Below are 19,692 nucleotides of genomic sequence, written 5' to 3'. Positions count from 1 at the left end.
AAGAAGCATGTGACATTCAGACTGTATTTAAGACTTTCTGTATTCTTTAGAAGGATAAAGTATAGGTCCATTGCTCATTTCAGATATTTTTTCACAAATACAGCAGCAATTTCCATATCCTGAACCTCAGTACAAGGTATGAGTTTCCTTTTCTATCTGCAAAACTGTGTGTTATCATCTGCTTTGATAATGAGTATCCAGTTGTCGTTTCTTCATTTTAGTTTAGTTCTTAGCCCTTATCTTATCATTTTCTGTATCTGAGTACATCAGAAAGAGATACATTCTTTAATATACTGTCATACTTTTGTTCTGCTCTTCCTCATGAGCATAATAACAAGAAAGAGCAGGTAATACAAGCCATTGGAATTCACACAGATTATTCCTGCCTCTGAAAGCCGTGTGTGTGTGTGTGTGTGTGTGTGTGTGTGTGTGTGTGTGTGTGTGTGTGTGTGTGTGTGAGTGAGATAGGGCTTGTTTTAATGTGATGGCCAAGGTTTGGTATAGATTAAGTCCAGTTTTTGAGGCTGATTTTGGTGTGCACTTCAAAGTACATCATGAGAGAAATGGTTTATCATCAAAATGTCGCATGTCAGTTACACGACCTGGAAAGGCAAAAAGCAATGTTCCGAGTGATAACATTGATTTTAAAAATGACGAATCCACAACAGCGAAAGCTAGTGTGCATTTGCTCTTGTGGATTTGTTATTTTGAATGGAAATCGCACTATACTGGGGATCGGGAAATTTACCCTTTGCTTCTCTGTAGTGCGATCTTGGAGCTTGTATATATAAGTAGCAGGGAGTGTGGGGTGCAGGGCGGCTTACCCCCCTGCAAAATGTTTGTAGCACAGAACTGAAAGTGTAGGTAGTTTCAGTGAAGTCGACATTCCTGAGCTGCTGACTTTCCTTAATTCTTAATTTTGGTTATGTGAACAATCGGTAATTTGTTTTACAACATTTCGGGTCAAATATATGCACATTTAATTGTCAGTTGTGAGATTTTGATAGTAAACCAAGAAGAATGGTGATAGTTGTGGGAATCATGTCTGGGTCAGATATGGAAGTTTACTGGCACGGGAATGAGAATTAAACCTTCTGTGATAGTTTGACTGTGAAAGCATTTTAGGTTGTATAATTAGTATCCAAAATTCAGTATAGTGCCTCACCTAAGTCCTGCCAAAACGTAGAAAAGAAACCAAATGCAGAAAAAATTGTGGCAGAACACAGCTTGACCAAGCAGCAGGGTATTACCTAATGGTATCCATGGATATCCAGAATCTTTTCACAGTCATCAGTAATGAATATGGCATCACAGCAATTGGTTCCCTTTTACAGGGCATGGGCATGAGTGTTGTTAAAGTAGGCCTTATACAACAATTGTTATCTTTAGTCCTGGAAAACAATGTTTTTTTAGGTATACAGCAGGCTTATAGACAGGCACAGGGGGTGGCTATGGGTACCCCCTGTGCCAACACCTATGCAAATTTGGTTTTGTCCTATTGGGAGAAGACATCATTTATGAAGGATGTCAGGTGGTTACAACACATAGAGCTGTACAAACGTTTTGTGGATGACATTTTTATTTTGTGGAAAGGGGATAGAGATTCCTTTGATACCTTTGTCACATACTTACATTCCACCACTACCTTTCTTAGGTTCACTGTTAATTGTTCATATTCAGCCATGGAGTTTTTAGATACGTATATAGAACAAACACCTAGGGGTTTTTCTTCTCGCTTGAACAGAAAGGATTGCTGGAAGAATACACTTTTGCATTTTAACAGCATGCACCCCAGGTTTATATTTCCCAACATCGTCCAGGGACAAGTAGGTAGGTTGTCGAGGATCTGTACAGATGATTCACAGTATGAAGATGAGGTAGCCAGGTTGCAAGGGCATTTTTTAGATAGAGGATACAAGTCCACCATCATCAATAAGGTTACAGGTGTTGAAGCAGCATCTAATAGGAGGAGGTTTAGACCATGGCTATCAAATAACACTTGTGATGGTCCTCAGAACAGACGTGAAGCACCCGGGTTCAAGTTTATGTTCACATATAGTGGTAATATTAAGGGGATATGTGACATAATAGCCAAAAACTGGAATATTTTGACCAGTGAAGAAGGTACTAAAGCTATTGTTGGGAACAAGCCTATTTTTGGCTTTAGGAGAAATAAGAACCTCAAGGATATTCTTGGCAAAGAAAGACATTTTTACTCTCTTCCCTTTAAGAGTAAACCAGGTAGTGTCCCTTGTGGCACTTGTAAAGCTTGCACTCACATTGATCAGAATACCATCTATACACATCCTGTCATGGGTAAGCTGTTTGAATTTAAGGCTAGAGCCACCTGTAGGACAAAAGACCTTGTTTATTTAGCAGAGTGTCAACAATGCCATGGTTTTTATGTGGGGAAAACCAATTGTTTTTTCAAGGTCAGGATTTTACAACATCTCAGGTCTATCAGGAATGGTGATGTACATAATGCTTTGTTCAAACACATTGAACAAAATCCAACACATTTCTTTAAGTTCATAGCCATTGTAAATATCAAGCTGAGCAGTAGGGGGGGGTGATATAAAACAAAATACTTAACTAATAGAAGCTAAATGGATAATTGAGCTTATGGCTCATAGAACTCCAGGTTTAAATGAAAATGTTCCAATGAAACCCGCCCTTAAGAATAGGCGGGTCTGTTACTGATTTTATCAAATTTTATTGGTGGTTAGTGTGTTTAAATTCTGTCAGGATGAGAATGTTTGTTAATCTGATGAAGGGTGTTACCCGAAAGCACTCATTCTTCCTGGAGATTTCTGTGTCTGAGTTTTATGTGCTTTTATTAAACTCATTTTGGACTTCAAGCTGTGTTCTGCCACGATTTTTTCTGCATTAGGTTGTATAATTAACATATCTGTATGTTTGTATATTTCATTGTATGGTAGTACACACACAGACATATTATATATATAAATATATATGTTTGTGTACGTGTATATAAATTCATACACACACATAGATATATGTATGTGTGTATTTATATAAATTTATACATACATATACACACACACAGAGGCACAACTGAACAGAAAGATAGCTACATTAATGGGCTAATGAATGCAGCCTTTAATTAGCCATGGAGTGGGTGAGGGCTCTGAATCAAGGAATGTTGAAAAATTAGTTGATCAGTTTAACTGAGTGGGTGTTATTTGTAGATAGATACAGTGGCCCACTTCATTTTGCCTGCCACTATTAGTTCAACTTTTTGTGCATATTTTTACCAAAAGTAGAGAATTGCATATTTAATGTTACTTTTGTCAAACTGCGCTAGGGACTGATTTCTCAGCTGATTATGGAGAAAAGCTTATATAATGAATTGTGATGTTTAGACTATGCCTTATATTTCACAAATGTGTGGAAAGCCATCTAGAATATTGACACAACTAAGCCTGTGTTGACTCTCAAAACCTATTCTCCCTTGTGGCAGGTATGACTTTAGTCAAAAATGTCCAAAGAAGAGCTTGAGTATGGCGTTCCACTTTTAGCCTTGTGTTTAGCAAAACACATGTTTGCTCATGCACGTGCGCACACACACACACACACACACACACACACACACACACACACACACACACACACACGCACATTATAATTAATTTACTCTGCATCTTGTATAAAAGAAAAAAAAAACTCACTGGCTGCCTATTACCAAAAGAGCTACTTTGTTCGCAGGAGCTCATGGAATACTGTTGAAGTTGCTGAAAATGTCTGCTAATATTTGCTTTTTATCTGCATTTTCCCTGTTGCACATCTAATTTGTGGCTCTTCCGTTTTGAATAATATAACACACACATCTAATTCCCTTCACTGAGTAACTGGCTAGTGACAAAAATAAATAAATAAATATATATATATATATATATATATATATATATATATATATATATATATTAAAATTAACATCTAAATGATTTCCTACAGAATGAAAAGTCAACAAATTATTCTAAAGTTCTTCAGAAGTTATTCTCATCCTTCAGTGTTACTAGCCCATAGAACTAAACTTAACAGCTCAACCACTGAAAATCAATTATCTTATTATATTTAAATAAAGTGTACAGTATATACAATGTATGTAAACAGTCTGAGTTTAATGCATGCATCTCAGTGTAATCTACTTCTAATGCTTAGGCATAACATAATCTTCTGCTACAGCCTTTACTGACAGTACTCTTTCTACAAATGTGTAGTTGATTGCTTTGGTTTTTATCCTGTTTGTCTCATTTCTATTGATTTTTTATATAATATTCTCTGTTTTCCAGGGTCATGCTTGAAAATTGTTATTTTGACCAGCCTACTGCATTACTGATTAACAAGCACTATATGCATATGAAATAATTACAGTTTGTTCAGCAGAAATATTTATTGTCGCCTCCCCAATGACACTGATTCCACTATTACTACTGTATCCATTTGACAGCCAACAGCCCTGCGTGTTTATATAGCATTGCTTAATTATGAGAGAGAGAGACAGAGAGGCAGAGTTACAGAGTAAGTTAAGATGTTAACTAACAAAAAATCAGTATAAATAACTCAGTCATTCTTTATAAATATAAACAAGTTTGCAAACTCAAAAATAGCAAGCTTTCATGCACAGCATTTCTTAAGTCAAATAAAATGTGGTGTAAATCTTATTATCTGTACAGATTTGAAAATCTATTAGCCAGTCACAAATGCATCTCATCTTAAGCATAAACTTGAGACAGACGTGTATGAGAACCACATGAACAAACCTTATCATTGGGCCCACCCTACCAGCCCATACCCCACTGTATTGTCAGTCATTTGTTCTTCCTTTTTCTCATGCTATGCTCCATACCCTATGCATTGCTCAACCATCCTGTTACGCACTGTCTGCCACCCATTTCCATCCATCTAATTTATCTTCTTTCAGGTATGTGCAGATCCACCAATTTGTCTATGCTGTTTTTGTGCATCTTTGTTCCTGCACATGGTATACTCCCCTTTTCCTACCCTGCTTTCCTTTTCACCCTTCACCTCTTCCCTTCTTCTCTATACCCCATAACAATGTCTGTGTATCTCCTCCATCCTGCAGACTCCCATCTACTGTCCTGTGTTCTCTGATTGCTACATACACCTTCTTCCTATTTCTTCTACACTCCTTTCCTTCCCTTTTATACATCTGACTGGTGTACATATCTAGACATCATAGCACTGCAACTGCAAACACTAAATGGCTATGCAGCATTATGTGGTGTTTTGTACTATATTGCTGAGGAATGCACTAACATGCACAGCCTAGTTACTATTGGTTTATTTTTGAGAAGAACAGGCCTGTGAGTTCATATTTTCAGTCCTAGTGAAATCTAAACAATTTGGCCCATGGACACACTATGGAGTGTCTTGCATGTCTGTATACTGGATTTACTGCATGGATTTGTCCACTTACTTGGTTGCTGCACTACTCAGTAATGTGTCCTGGAGCACAGCTTCAGGACACCATTGTTTGACTTGGTTTAGATATTTAATTCCCTTTATTGCCATTCAGCTATGTGCAGGTATGCAAATCTTGTGAAGAAGTAAAGCTGATTTCCATGAATCCCAACTTTTAACAGACAACAGCATCATCTCATTGCAATCCCTATGAAGAAATCATACCACTGCACAGACAGCAGTCTTAGTTGTGCTCTGTTGTTCACTTAGGAAGAGGCTACTGTAAGAATGATGCACTTTTGTGTTATCAGTGCAGAAATAATCACTCTTGGTATTATGGACACACTTAGGTAATGGAACTACTGTGGTTTGTTTGCGTCTTTTGGCTTTTCCCGGTTAGGGGTCGCCACAGCAAAACTCCGGTCCACTAATGATTGGCAGTAGAGTTTTTACATGCTGGCTTGCCGGGCCTAACACACAACCTTCAACGAAGGAATGCCCATTCATGCATGTCGCCACACAGAAGATGCTCTAAGTGAGAATCGAATGGGCAACGTCTAACTGTGAGGCGACAACGCCACCACAGCACCACCACTGCAATGAAACTACTGTGGTGTAGTTCTGAAAATCAAGAAAAAGACTACATAATACTGAAATAATACTATGTGTAACAGGAATACTTGTGAAAGGGATGCTTGTCTCTACTAACTTGGGATTCAATCACTCAAGTCTAGGATTACCATGGCTGGCAACTACCTTGAAACATTGATTTGTGTCCTTTATCATCACTGGACTAAACTCAAATTTTGGACTTTCAGCTCAAGATAAACTAAAGATGGAAGTTCTGACTGAACAGTAGTTACCCAGGCATGGATGCTTATTGAAATGCATTGCAAATGTTTCCTCACAGGAATAACTAGGATTTCTTAGTAGAATTGTCTCTTCAGTGAAATTCTCTGTTGCACTGGCTGTCATCTACATATAATTAATAGCCCAAGGTAGCTTACTTTCATCTTTTGTTAAATTCCTGACCAGCTTACTTCATTTAAAAGTAGAATCTTTTAAGGTCTACTTTTATATGGGGGTAGGTTCACTGCATCACATGTTTTCTGTGTTTGAAAGGGTAATAAACATCCTGAAAAAGAGGTGGGATGCTGGGGCAGTAAATCTGCATGAGGTTAGCATCCTCATCCTTCAGCAAGAAGTGATACTGATGCATTTCCTTTTGATTCACAGTGAGAAGTTCTCCAGTTTGACTCAGCTAGATTGACTTCTGAGTGGAGCCTGCATGTTCTCCTTATGTTTGGTAGGTGTGTGTGTGTGTGTGTGTGTGTGTGTGTGTGTGTGTGGGGGGGGGGGTATGGATGAACAACTACAGCAGGACTAGCCACCCAGCCATGTGAACATTGGCTCTAGATGATTGTCACTGTTAATGTGATACCCTGCTCTGTATGCAAAAATGGGAGAAAGGAGATATGGCTGGATGAAAGGAAATGGAATGTTAAGGAAGTGCTCTAACACAATGTATGTCAGACAGTACCATTCTAATATTACATTTCTACCAAGAAAAACAACAAGACTGTCTATTGCAGGAAAAACTGCTATCCCCCACACAACATGGTTTCTGTCCTTCCCACTACCACTACACTTCTAACCTATATAGATACTGTCAATAAAGTTACAGGTAATGGCATGCCAGTCTCCTTCTTATTTTCAGGGTTGTCTAAAGTCTTCAACACAGTTTGTCACAGCAAACTGCTATTTCAAATGTCCTCATTAGGTCTCTGTCAGCCCACCCTTCTATGGTTCAAAGATACCCTTCCAATAGGTATCAGTGAGTAAAATGGCACTCCACTCTCTCTCTTTCCATACCTCCCAGTCACAACCAATGTCCCACAAGGTTCTGTCCTTGCTCCCCCTTTCTTTAACATTCTCACCAACACCCTCCACACATCAGACCTCTACAATACAGTACATAGATGAATCCACTTTCATTTGCATGTCTGACAACATTGCACATCTCTGAAGAATAACTCTAGAAGCATTAATAGCAACTGAAACATGTCTTTGTAATGCGCAACACATGCTCAACCCTAAAGAAAAATTACTACTTTTTTACTGACATCCATCTCTCATGATAATACAATCATTGAAGTCACTTCTCATAACAAATTATTAGGGATGACAGTGGATGATAACCTTAAATTAGACATGCATATTCAAAACTGCATAAGAAAAACTAGGAATGCTTTATATAGCCAAAAACGTTCTTACTGATGCAACTAAAGCTACACTTGCCAGTACTTATCTCCTTCCCGCACTTCTTTATGGTGCTCCCATCTTTACTAAACTTCAAGCATTACAAAAATCATCACTTGAAAATGCTATAACAAAGTTACTAGATTTGCAGGAAAATACTCCTTTTAGAACCCACCACTGTATAGTACTAAAAAACATAAATTGGTTAGAACGACACCATCAACTTACATAAACACAGATTCTTACCACCTACAAAATTATCCAGAATTGTTCTGCTTATCCAGCACTAAATAGCATTCTGCACAACTATGTTCCCAGTTGGTCATTAGTTTACAATGGCCAAAAACTCCTGCCTGTCCACAAACTTATTAAATTCTGCTGGGCATTGACTGTACTTGTACCATACTGCTAAGCCTTGGAACTCCTTATCTGTATCTAACAGGTCAATACCCTCCATCCCATCTTCAAGACCATTATGAAAGACTTCCTAGTCAAAACCTGGCTTTGTTGTTGCTCAAAACCAGGCTATACTATATCTCTAAATGTGGATAAAAACCTGTTCAAACCTTACCTCTCCTTACTAACCATTCTTCACTCACTCCCTTACTTCTATCAATTTCTCTCCTCTGGCTTTCTCTCTAAGTATATAAGCCTACTTTTATGTCACTTTATATTACAATTCCTGTTTATGTTATACTAAGCAACCTTTAATTTCTCTAAACTGGCTAAAATTTCTCTATTTAATCATTGTCATGTAACTTTTATATATTCTTAACCAAAGTTGTCATATCATGTCTAATATGGTATAATTATTTAAACTATAGCTGTTTTTTTTTTTGTATTCTTTTTAAAGACTGTAAAATGATTGTTTTTCCCCTGGTCCTTCACTCCTACCCAGTTGAACTTTCCCAGTAATCAAATGCAGATGAATAAATAAATAAATTAAAGGCTGTCGAACTGACATTTTATTGTAGTACAGACTCATAATGCCTGGTAGCTTCAGCTTTTTGGCAGAAAATGCTCAAGTGATAATGGAGTAGTCATTGAGGATTACAGTTCAAACTTAGAGTAAATTTCCAGGAAGAATACGGTGAGAAACCAGAGCAGGCCAGGACACCTAAACATTTACTATGTAAGTGTGGAGGAAAATGATGCAAACTGCTAGACTATGGGTAGTGAAGATATCAATAAGTTCTTCTATCATGGTTACTTCAAAATATGTAATGAAATTTCTAGACTTACAGATTTGGGGAGATCATTAAGAAAAGGGGGGCTGTGAGGTTAATGAGTCTAGTAACTAGACCAAGACACACATGGAATAGACAGCCTGTTCAGATGATAACTAGATAAAATTAGTGAAGATAGATTTCCACTTTTCTGGAAATAAATAGAATACCTTATCTAACCCTAACACCTCCTAGCTTCTGATTCTGAAAAAAAAATTCAGTGTTTAGTAATGAACTATTGTATGATATGTTATGACTTAAGCCATGCTTTTATGATGCCAACAATGTCATATTTTCAGAAGTGCTATAAAACCGGAAGACAGGGAGACATTATATTGCAAACCTAAAGAGGATTTGGTTGACCTCCTTATCATCACTAAAAGGCAAACTAGTGATGTAAAGTTAAACCTCACATAAAATCATTGAAAAGCTAGCAAACCAATCTTTGAAACATCTTAAAGTAATATCCCTATCACTGAGAGATAAATGATAGGAAAAAGTATATTTATCATCAGGAAATAAGTTGTATGATCACACAAATAGATCAGGTATATGATGTCATACGTCACTAAAATAAAGGAATGTTGCCATATGATTGGGTGTTAAAGGTGAAATTGCATTATTCAACCAGACTGACTGATAACCATTTTCAAAGTGAGTGAAGTACCATATGGTCATGCTGACTGAGAGACAATAACTCAACAGAACATTTGGTAGTATGGTATGCTCAATGATTTCAGAAGCCTTAGATAGATCCAAAAACAATATCCAAGCAATTCAACTTCTTTTTAATTTAGCACATACAAATCCGAGGGCATATGTGAGAAAGGAAAATACTGCCAGCTCAGCTATCTGGAATTTTGTAAATAATTCTATGTCATTTGTGAATATTGATATGGTTTATACAGAAGTGTGTATAAAGTACTGAGCTAAAATGTAACCGCAGCATGCCCTATTGGTATAGAACAAAATGTACCTGCACTATTGTGACTGTTTAAATGTATATGTTTAATGAAAACTGGAACACAGAAGGTCAACTTGAAAAAAATTCAGAGAAAATAGTTGAAATTAAATTGTTTCATAACCACATAATAAAATAGGTGTTATCTCTCAGTTTCAGTGCAGTAGCAGACAATGTCTACAGCTAGAAGTTTTTTGTATTGTCTTGAAAGAGAAGTAATTATTAGGTTTAAGATGCAGGAGTGTTTTATTGTTTTATGACTTCCAGGATCTGCAAACATCTGAAAGACATGTATTTTTCACAGAGAGATGCTAAAATTCTGTTAGTTTCTGACAAAGGGGGTTTAGCTTGTAAACTGAAGTCAGGTGACAAAAAGTGATGTTATCCAAGCTAACCAAGCAGTAGTATTTGATGAAAATTTAAGAACTCTCTCAGAGAGAGAGAGAGAGAGAGAGAGAGAGAGAGATACAGTGCATTTTGTATTTGTCTGACCTGACAACATCCACTCATCACCGCATTCTGTACTTGCCTTGCTGTAAGTTCATTTTTAGGGCATAGTAACTCTTTTAGATTCAGAGAGGAATATAGTAAAGTGTAACTTAGATGTTTTCTTTATTTGCAACTGTCCTGCAATGTTGTTTTAAATATTAACTGTGATTTTGAACTATGAAGTAACTTATTACTTATTGAGTATTGTCTTGTTCTTTTATTATTTATTATTAAATATATTTAAACCTTTTAATTGTGGCTGGTTTGTTTAAAGATATTTATGCTCTTACAGTACTTGCATTTCTATTTGGTGCACTGTACAGGCCACTCCTAAATAGCCTTGCTCTTGGTCAGACTACCATTTGGATTAATAGTAACATTACACAGTAGGCTCGGACACCCTTTGCTAAGGGCCTTAAAGTAGCTCAAACATAAGCTATTTCCATCTAGTACATGAGTAAAGAAGGCAATACCTTTTCAATTCGTATAAAAAACAACTGTTACCACTCTCACATGAAAAATGTAAAGCAAGTCTTAATGACTACAAAGTATCAATTAATCTGTACTGAATAATTACAAAGCCAAAAGTTATTCTGAGTTGATAAGATGGTCAAAGACACAACTTTAAGTCAGTTAGACAGTTGTGGTTCTATGACTACTAGCACACTTTCCATTCACTTGGTCTAAACGCAAATGGTTTACTGTATATTATAGCAATAGCCTACAATTGGGTATGGGTAATGCTGGATTTATCCACAGTTGGCATGGCTTGGTCATGAGGGCAAAGCCCAAGTGATCAAACGAAGCCAATCATGGGTAAATCCAGCATTACACACACCCAGTTATGGATATTATACAATGGTGTTAGTTTTGTGTTGTGCTTGTGTTGTTATTTAGGTTTCTACTTGTTTTACTTTGTATTCTTCCCCTTTTTCTGAGAGAAAATAGTCCCAGACTTTTAGTTAAAGTTTATTATTTTATTTTTTTATTAATTTAAATATAAGTTATTAATTTTTCAGGAGATCTAAGGAGAGAATTATATAACTAAATATAGTTTTTAAAGGTTTTGATTTGTCTTGATGTTGTAGTTTCTTTTGTATTTCTATACTGCCTTTGACTTGCTTGTTGTCTATCTACAGATGTTGACTCAAGGTCTTCTTAGTGTAGTACCTGTAATGAAACATTGTGTTTATATTTAATTACATATACTTTTCATTTTTTTAAGATATAAGTTATATATAAGCATAAATTTACTTATTTTGTGGGGTTTGTATGTTGTAGATGTTTACTTTTCCATAATGTATTATTTTTTCGTGGTATGTGATATTTCTGTTGTATTTTCAAAGTCTGGAGATTCTGTGTTATGGAGCTTTTTTTTTGTCTTGGTTCATATTCTGTTTTATTATTACGATTATTTTCATTTATTGGATTTTTTGGTGTTTGTTGTTGTGTTTCTGAGATTATTTTTCCCCATGTTGCGAATTCATCCAGGGATGGCTGGTAATAGGAGCATAATTATGATTCACTTTTCATTCATTGTGCTTCCATTCCTGATTGTGAAAGTAAGGCTACTGCTGTTGCTCTTAAGGAGTGATTTGTATACATTTTTGAAGATTTGCTAGTTTGAAAATTTCTGGTAGCATTTTTAAATGATAATTTATTCCCATTTTGTCTATGCTGCGGTAGTGTTGTCGCCTCACAGTAAGACGCTGTCCTGTTCGATTCTCAGCTAGAGCGTCTTCTGTGTGGAGACATGCATGAATGGGCGTACCTTCGTTGAAGGTTGTGCGTCAGGGCTGGCAACTCGGCACGTAAAAATCTACTGCCAATCATTAGCGGACCGGAGTTTTGCTGTGGCGACCCCTAACCGGGAAAAGCCGAAAGACACAACAACAACATTTTGTCTATTTGGGTGCATAAACAGTACTGTTGTATTAGATGGCATTTTTTTGAATTGATTTTTTGAAACTTTTTATAGGATGCAATGGGTTTGTGGGGTTTTCAAACATGAATCCTCTAAGTAATTGTTTTGTGAGGCTGTAATATTTTGTATGCATTTTGGTGTGTTTTTTTAAATTTTTTTGTTGTGTGTTCTGGGCCATCTTCATTTTTTTTTTTAATTGTAAAACTGTTTTGTGTGAGCTATTATACTTCATTTCCACATCTTGTAAAGGGTAGTTGGATATTAAACCAGACTTTTCTGACTAGTGCATCTGCTATGTTTGGGGAAAGTGCTTGGCTATTTCTTACTTGTGTAATTTTGTCTATTGTTAGTGGGTTGTGGTGTTCTGATGTATCTTTTCCTTGTCTTCTGTATTCTTTAATTACTGATTTAAATACATTATTAGCATTTGTTAGGTGTGTATCTGTAATTATGTTACATTTTCTGTTTAATGGTAGGTTGTTTATATATCTGTTGAGTCCTGCACATATGGCTAAAAATGTGCTTATAACATGTGTTTCATACTGTAGCATGGAATTCTCTTAGTATGGAGTTTACGTTCTCTGGTGTAATAGTGTGCAAGTCTATACTGTAGCTTTTTAGTTTTACCAGTTTTGAAATATGTTTATAGCCCACCTTGTTTGTTTTCTTGTACTTTTTTCTTCCTTTTCTAATTCTAGTACTTCTATTTCTTCTGTTGTTTTTTTTCTGCATGCCTTTTGATGGTTTGTGGTTTTCTATTAACTTTATGAAGTGTATGGATAGTCATCTTGTCCTGGTTTCTCTTGGAATTATGTTGTTGTACTTCCAGTTCTTGCTCTTGGTGGTGTAGTGGTTGGCTTACACTTTACTGCTTCCAATGTGTTTTAGTTTCTCCTACAATGATCTCTTATAATGATCCTGTATCCTTTAAAGTATTATTAGGGCTCTGTATCTTTCAAATGAGCTGATTACAGCCTTTATCCAGGAATTCCCACCACTTAGTATAAAATGGAAAACACAAGCAGGTTTCTGGAATTGGTAGAAACAAAATCCAGTACAGAACTGGTATAAGTGAATTTAAGTACACTTTTATCTGCTTTTTTGCATATAGTACTGTATTTAATTTATTTGTGTTTTTCACTGAATATTAACTCAAATAAAGTTGCGGCTGTCTCTCTACAGAGTACTTGTTAGAATTTATGTGTAGCCATTGATAGCAGTGGGGGGTAGTTTCACCTCATCACTATCATTCTGTCTTGCCTTATATAAGTGGTACATTTTGAGTTATCTCTGCTTAATATCAGATCTTTGGCCGGCTAACATCTACCTGAAATCAACTGGACGTATAAGTGAATTTAAGTACACTTTTATCTGCTCTTTTGCATATAGTACTGCATTTAATTTATTTGTGTTTTTCACTGAATATTAACTCAACTGAAGTTGTGGCTGTCTTTCTACAGTTAGTTCCCCACCCCCCCTCCCTGTTCTTGTCTTGGTATTAATGTTGGTGGCTTTGAAATTGCCTGCCCCCTTGTAGATCTGCATTTGGATACTCCTTCTGAGCCCATCTCATTTGCTCACTCAACTGAGTGCAGTGAGATCATATTCTGATTTCAGGCACTCCTACTGTGTACAAAGAGAGCATTTGGGAAGACAACCAGTGTAGCCTTTTAATCCTGCTCTGTTCCTTCCTTCCTTCAAAAAAAAAAAAAAAAAAAAAAAAAAAAAAATATATATATATATATATATATATATATATATATATATATATATATATATTATTCATCTGCTCTTAGTTGCTCTCCTGAGTGCTATCTGTTCAGTCGCTCTTACTCGGCACTTATTACTGCTCTTAAGTAGCCTTCTAATTTACTGCCTTCTGCACTTGTTTTTTTAGTCATTTGTTAATTTAATTGCAGTTATTTGAACTGTATTTGCCGTAGTCTTGGTACACACCCGGGTGTGCTGGCCTGCACTACAATTTGAATTGTATTTGCTGCTGTTTTAGCTGCTTTTCTGTAAAAAAAAAAAAAAAAAATTCTAAGCTTGTTTCCTGCCTTTCTTGTAACTGGTCAAGTCCAGATACAGACTTGCTGTATCCAGGGCTGTTGGAAAGCTTCTGAGCCCCCCAAGCCTTTCTGTGTTGGAGGGAAGCCTTCTAGCTTATCGGTGGGAGTGGTAAGCATGAGGTAATCTATCTACCATGGGAAGAGTGGGTTTTGGCCCTGAAATTGTAGTTCATTGGCCATTTGGGCAGTTTTTCCATCTGTTTCTACTTTCTGGTTAAAAGTCCGTTTTGCGTTTGGTCTCTGTCTTTCTTATAACTAGTGTAATCCAGGTACAGATTTGCTGTATCTAGGACTGCTGGTAAGCTTCTGTGCCCCCCAAGCCCTTCTGTGTTGGAGAGAAGCCTTCTAGCTTATCAGCAGGAGTGGTAAGCACTAGGTAAGCACTAGGTAACCTATCTACCACAGGAGGAGTGATTTCTGGCCCAGAAATTATAGTTTATTGGCCATTTAGGAAGCTTTTCCATCTCTTTCTACCTTCTGATTTAAAAGCCTGTGTTTGCGCTTGTTTCCTGCCTTTCCTGTTACTAGTCTAGTCCGGTTACAGAGTTGCTGTATCCAGGATTGTTAGTAAGCCTCTGAGCCCCCCCCCAAGCCTTTCTGTGTTGGAGGAAAGATTTCTAGCTTATCAGTGGGAGTGGTAAGCACTAGGTAGCCTATCCTCCATGGGAAGAGTGAGTTTTGGCCCAAAAATTGTAGTTTATTTGGCCGTTTGGGCAGTTTTCCATCTCTTTCAACTTGCTGGCTTAAAAGCCTACATTTGTACTTGTTCCCCACCTTTCCTGTAACTAGTCTAGTCCAGGTACAGATTTGCTGTATTCCAGGACTCGTTGTAAGCTTCTGAGCCCCCCAAGCCTTTCTGTGCTGGACGGAAGCCTTCTAGCTTATCAGTGGGAGTGGTAAACATTAGGTAGCCTATCTACCACAAGAGGAGTGGTTCCTGGCCCAGAAATTGTAGCCATTGGCCGTTTGGGCAGTTTTTTCCATCTCTTTCAACTTTCTGATTTGAAAGCCGCACTTGCGCTTGTTTCCCACCTTTCCTGTAACTAGCCAAGTTCAGATACAGAGTTGCTGTATCCAGGACTTTTGGCAAGCTTCTGAGCCCCGCAAGCCTTTCTGTGTTGGAGGAAAGCCTTCTAGATTATCAGTAGGAGTGGTAAGCACTAGGTAGCCTGTCTACCATGAGAGGAGAGGTTCTTGGCCCAGAAATTGTAGTTTATTGACCATTTGGACAGTTTGTCCGTCTCTTTCATCTTTCTGGTTTAAAAGACCACATCTGCGCTTGTTTCTCATCTTTCCTGTAACTAACCTACTGGTTAGTACTAGAAAGCCTTAAACTGATACAAGCCTTCTAGCTTAGGAGAGAGACTTTGGAGTGATAAGTATCAGTTTTCTGTACTTTCTTGCTGTACTTAACTGTTTTCCACCTAAACGCAGATTCTCCAGCATTTATTGTGATTTAAAAGCTTGTTTTTTTTCACATATTGTACTTATTTGACTGCCTGCACTATTAAAAAGTTGTTTTTTGCTTAAATCATTTGTTTAACTGTTGTAGGCAATACACTAAAGTGTGATAGCCTTTTCTGATTATTTCTAGTCGTTTAAAGCTGTTTTAAGTGTATTTTTTTTACTGTTTTTGCCTTATCTTTTCAAAAAAAAAGCAAAAAAAATTCCTTGTTTCCCGCCTTTCTAAGCTAGTATAGTCCAGTTTTCAGGCTAGTGCTGAATTCAGGGCTGTGATACTAGTTTCTGAGTTGCCCATACCTTACCTGGATAGAAGGAAGTTTCTCTGTTCACCTGTGAGAGTGGAGAGCTTTGAGCAACCTATTTGTCCCTGCAGGAGTGGTTCCAGCCCAGAAGTTAGTAGTTTATTGGCCATTTTGGGCTAATTTCTATCTCTTTCATTTCCCTACTATAAAAACCGCGTTTGCACGGTTTTGTGCACCGGGCAGTGCCGGTTAGCTATGGTTAAATTATTCCGGGCTCCACTAAGTCTCCTCTTCAGTTTTTCCCTTGAAACTAGTCTAACTCTCAACCTAAGCACTCAAAAAGCATCTTACAGCCCAGCACTTGCTCAGACCTAATAGCAAGCACTAATATACCCTGACACTGATTGCCCAGCAGGGCAAGGCTCTTTATTCAGCCCTCACCAACCAAGCGACTAAGCAGCTCACCCTACTATTCAGGCATGACCAAAGGGTAACTTCAGGTGCACTCTCCAGTCCAGCTGGTGAATCTGGGTATCCTGAGGCAATGTTACAACTGCCTCATGTACAGAGACAACCCTCTCCTCCTATCATAAAACACTAACATATGTGAGAGATGCAATTATACAGCCAAATTGGAAGCTAAGCTGTCTCCACCCAAGACTGGAACAGTCAAGAGGAGGAGGTTAACACTTGCACCACAACTCCAGCTGCACACAGACCTACTAAAACAGCAGTGGCAAAAAATACACAAATACACAAAATCATACTCGGTGCCTCTAAATAAAAACCTGCAAAAGCATCAGAGACCTCCAAAGCAGACACCCAAACAAACTGCACTTCCTGTCACAAACCAGACAACACATAAAACACAAAATCAGTATGCCACACAATCACAGCCCTTAAGGCAAAATAACACACTAGTAATAGGTGACTCTATAGTCAGGCACACTGATGTCCCACTCACTAGGCTGGACATGCAGAAGGTTACTGTTAGCTGCTTGTTGGGAGCCAGAATCCGCCACATAACACAAGCACTCAGGTCACTCCAGAACAAGTACAAATATGACTCTGTCATTGTTCATGTTGGTGTGAATGACCTGAGACGTACCTCCCTGGACTACATGAAGAGAGACATGGAAGAGCTCTCTGATCACGTAGCCCAGACTGGTATGACCCTGACCCTGAGTAGCATTCTGCCCTTAACAAGAATGATACCTCAGTATTAAGAAAAAATTATCAATTTCAACAATTGGCTAAGCTTCTGGTGTCATTCAAAGGGGATCCAGTGTCTGCCAGCCTGGGCCAACATGCTCGACAAGCCGCATTGCTTTGCAAGAGATGGCTTGCATCTGTCACCCCTAGACTTTTGAATACTGGCCAAGGCTCTTGCTGCCCCCATAGTGCCTTTTTTAGGCAAGCCTCAAAAGTCAAACCCACCTCCGTAAACAGCACAATTAACAAAAAACTGAGGGTTATGCTACTCAGTGCCAGGAGTTTAAATCTCAAAATGCACACACACAAAGCACTCCTCAGTATGGAGAATGTCGACATCTGTGCAGTAACTGAAACCTGGTTCAAGGCTCCAGAGAGCACCCCAGCACTACCGGGCTACAACTCATACCACACGCTCTGGCCACAGAACATGGACTGAAACACAAAAGGAGGGGATGTATCCATATTCATCAAGGATACCTACACCTCCAGGTTAGCGGCACAGCATGATACCTCTGAGATCATCCATGTGCAACTAACATTAGGCAAATCTGCAATGCAAATTGTGGCCTGCTACAGATCACCCTCCATCACCCAGGACGACCATCAGTCCACCTGTCTGGGGACACTGGAAAACATGAAGGTCCTACCAAACACCCCGATATTGGGCGATTTCAATTACCCTATCATTCACTGGGAAAACTACTCAAGTACAAATTCCCAGGCCCAGCGCTTCCTGGAATTCATCAACTCAAATGCCCAGGATCAGCTGGTAAACTCCCCTACCAGAGGTAAAAACATGTTGGACCTGGTCATCACCAACATAGGTGACAGGTGTTCCACACCAGAGGTCAACCCATCACTGGTTAGGATCAGACCATAAACTAATCACTCTGGATGTCCACACCCCACCACCACCCCCAACTAAGGAAACCACAGTAAAAAACTTTTCTAAAGCAAACTTCACCTTACTTAAGACAGAGGTGGTAAGTTTCATAGCCCTCACCCTAAAGGATAATGCTGCCCAAGATGCAGAAACCTTTACAAATGCACTCTATGAGCACCTACAAGGATGCATGGATTGTGCCATCCCTAGCAAAACCAAGACTCACTCCTCTAAGAGAAGGAAACCAGTTTGGTGGACCCCTGCAATAAACAGGCTATACAATAGAAGGAGGAAACTAGTTAAAAAGAAAGCAAATTCCAAGGAGGAAAGACATCCCTGATCAGTATCAGTAAGAAACTGAGGTCCCTCATGAAATCATCCAAGGCTAACTTTGAAAGAAAAATAGCCAAGCATTCAAAAGATAACCACAAAACCTTCTTTAGCTATGTTAGGAATCTAAGTGGCAACTCACAGATATGCACTGAACTAGTGCAAAATAGCACAAAATATACCGAACCTACTGATATTGCCAGCATCCTGGCAGATAGATTCAGTGCAAACTTCACCCCCCTCTCACCTCCAAAACGGCCCACAACAATACCAGAAAGGTGTAGTGTCCCAAAAAATCAAAGACACACAGGTGAAAACAGCCCTTTCAAAAGCCAAAAACACAGTGTCAATGGGACCAGATGGTGTCCCAGGCTGCATCTGGCATGAACTGCAGAGCGAACTAACCCCCCACCTAAACACGCTGTTCAACCTCAGCCTCTCCACAGGCTACATGCCCATAGAATGGTACACAGCAACGGTTATTCCTCTCCACAAATGAGGGGCCACAACTGACCTGGTAACTATCGCCCCATAAGCCTGACTAGCCTGGTCTGCAAGGCTATGGAGCACATCATCATGGAACTCATTAACAAAGACATTGGGAACCTCCAAACACTTGACCTGACCCAGTTCGGCTTTAAGGGCAGATCATGTCTACTAAACCTGGTTGACTTCTCTGAGACAGTCACCAAGGCCATAGACAAGGGAAAGGTGGTTCACACAGCCTACCTTGACCTTGCCAAGGCTTTCGACACCATTCCCCACTCGGGTATTACAGAAAAACTCACCAGCCTGAACATAAACCCCTATGTCAGGAGATGGGTTGCCAACTGGCTTACAGACAGAACTCACACGGTAAGAATAGCGGGCTCCAGGTCCGACTCTAAACCAGTCACCAGTGGTGTCCCGCAAGGCTTGGTCCTGGGTCCCCTATTGTTTGGCATATACTTCTCAGAAGCACAGGCAAACACAGGAGGACTATGGCTAACCAAGTTCACAGATGACTGCAAACTGGGAGCCATAATTGACTCTCCAGCTGACACGGACATCCTCCAAAAGGGCCTTACTGAGACAGACACCTGGTGTCAAAGTCATGGCCTCAAACTAAATGCCAAACAAATGCATAGTCATCCCATTTGGGAAAAACAAAACACCCACAAATTACACATAGGTGGCAGCTCCCTT

The sequence above is a fragment of the Protopterus annectens genome, chromosome 15.part0, assembly GCF_019279795.1.
Source record: "Protopterus annectens isolate FY-2018-M chromosome 15.part0, PAN1.0, whole genome shotgun sequence".
Lineage (NCBI taxonomy): Eukaryota > Metazoa > Chordata > Ceratodontiformes > Protopteridae > Protopterus > Protopterus annectens.
This window is presented reverse-complemented; position numbering follows the sequence as displayed.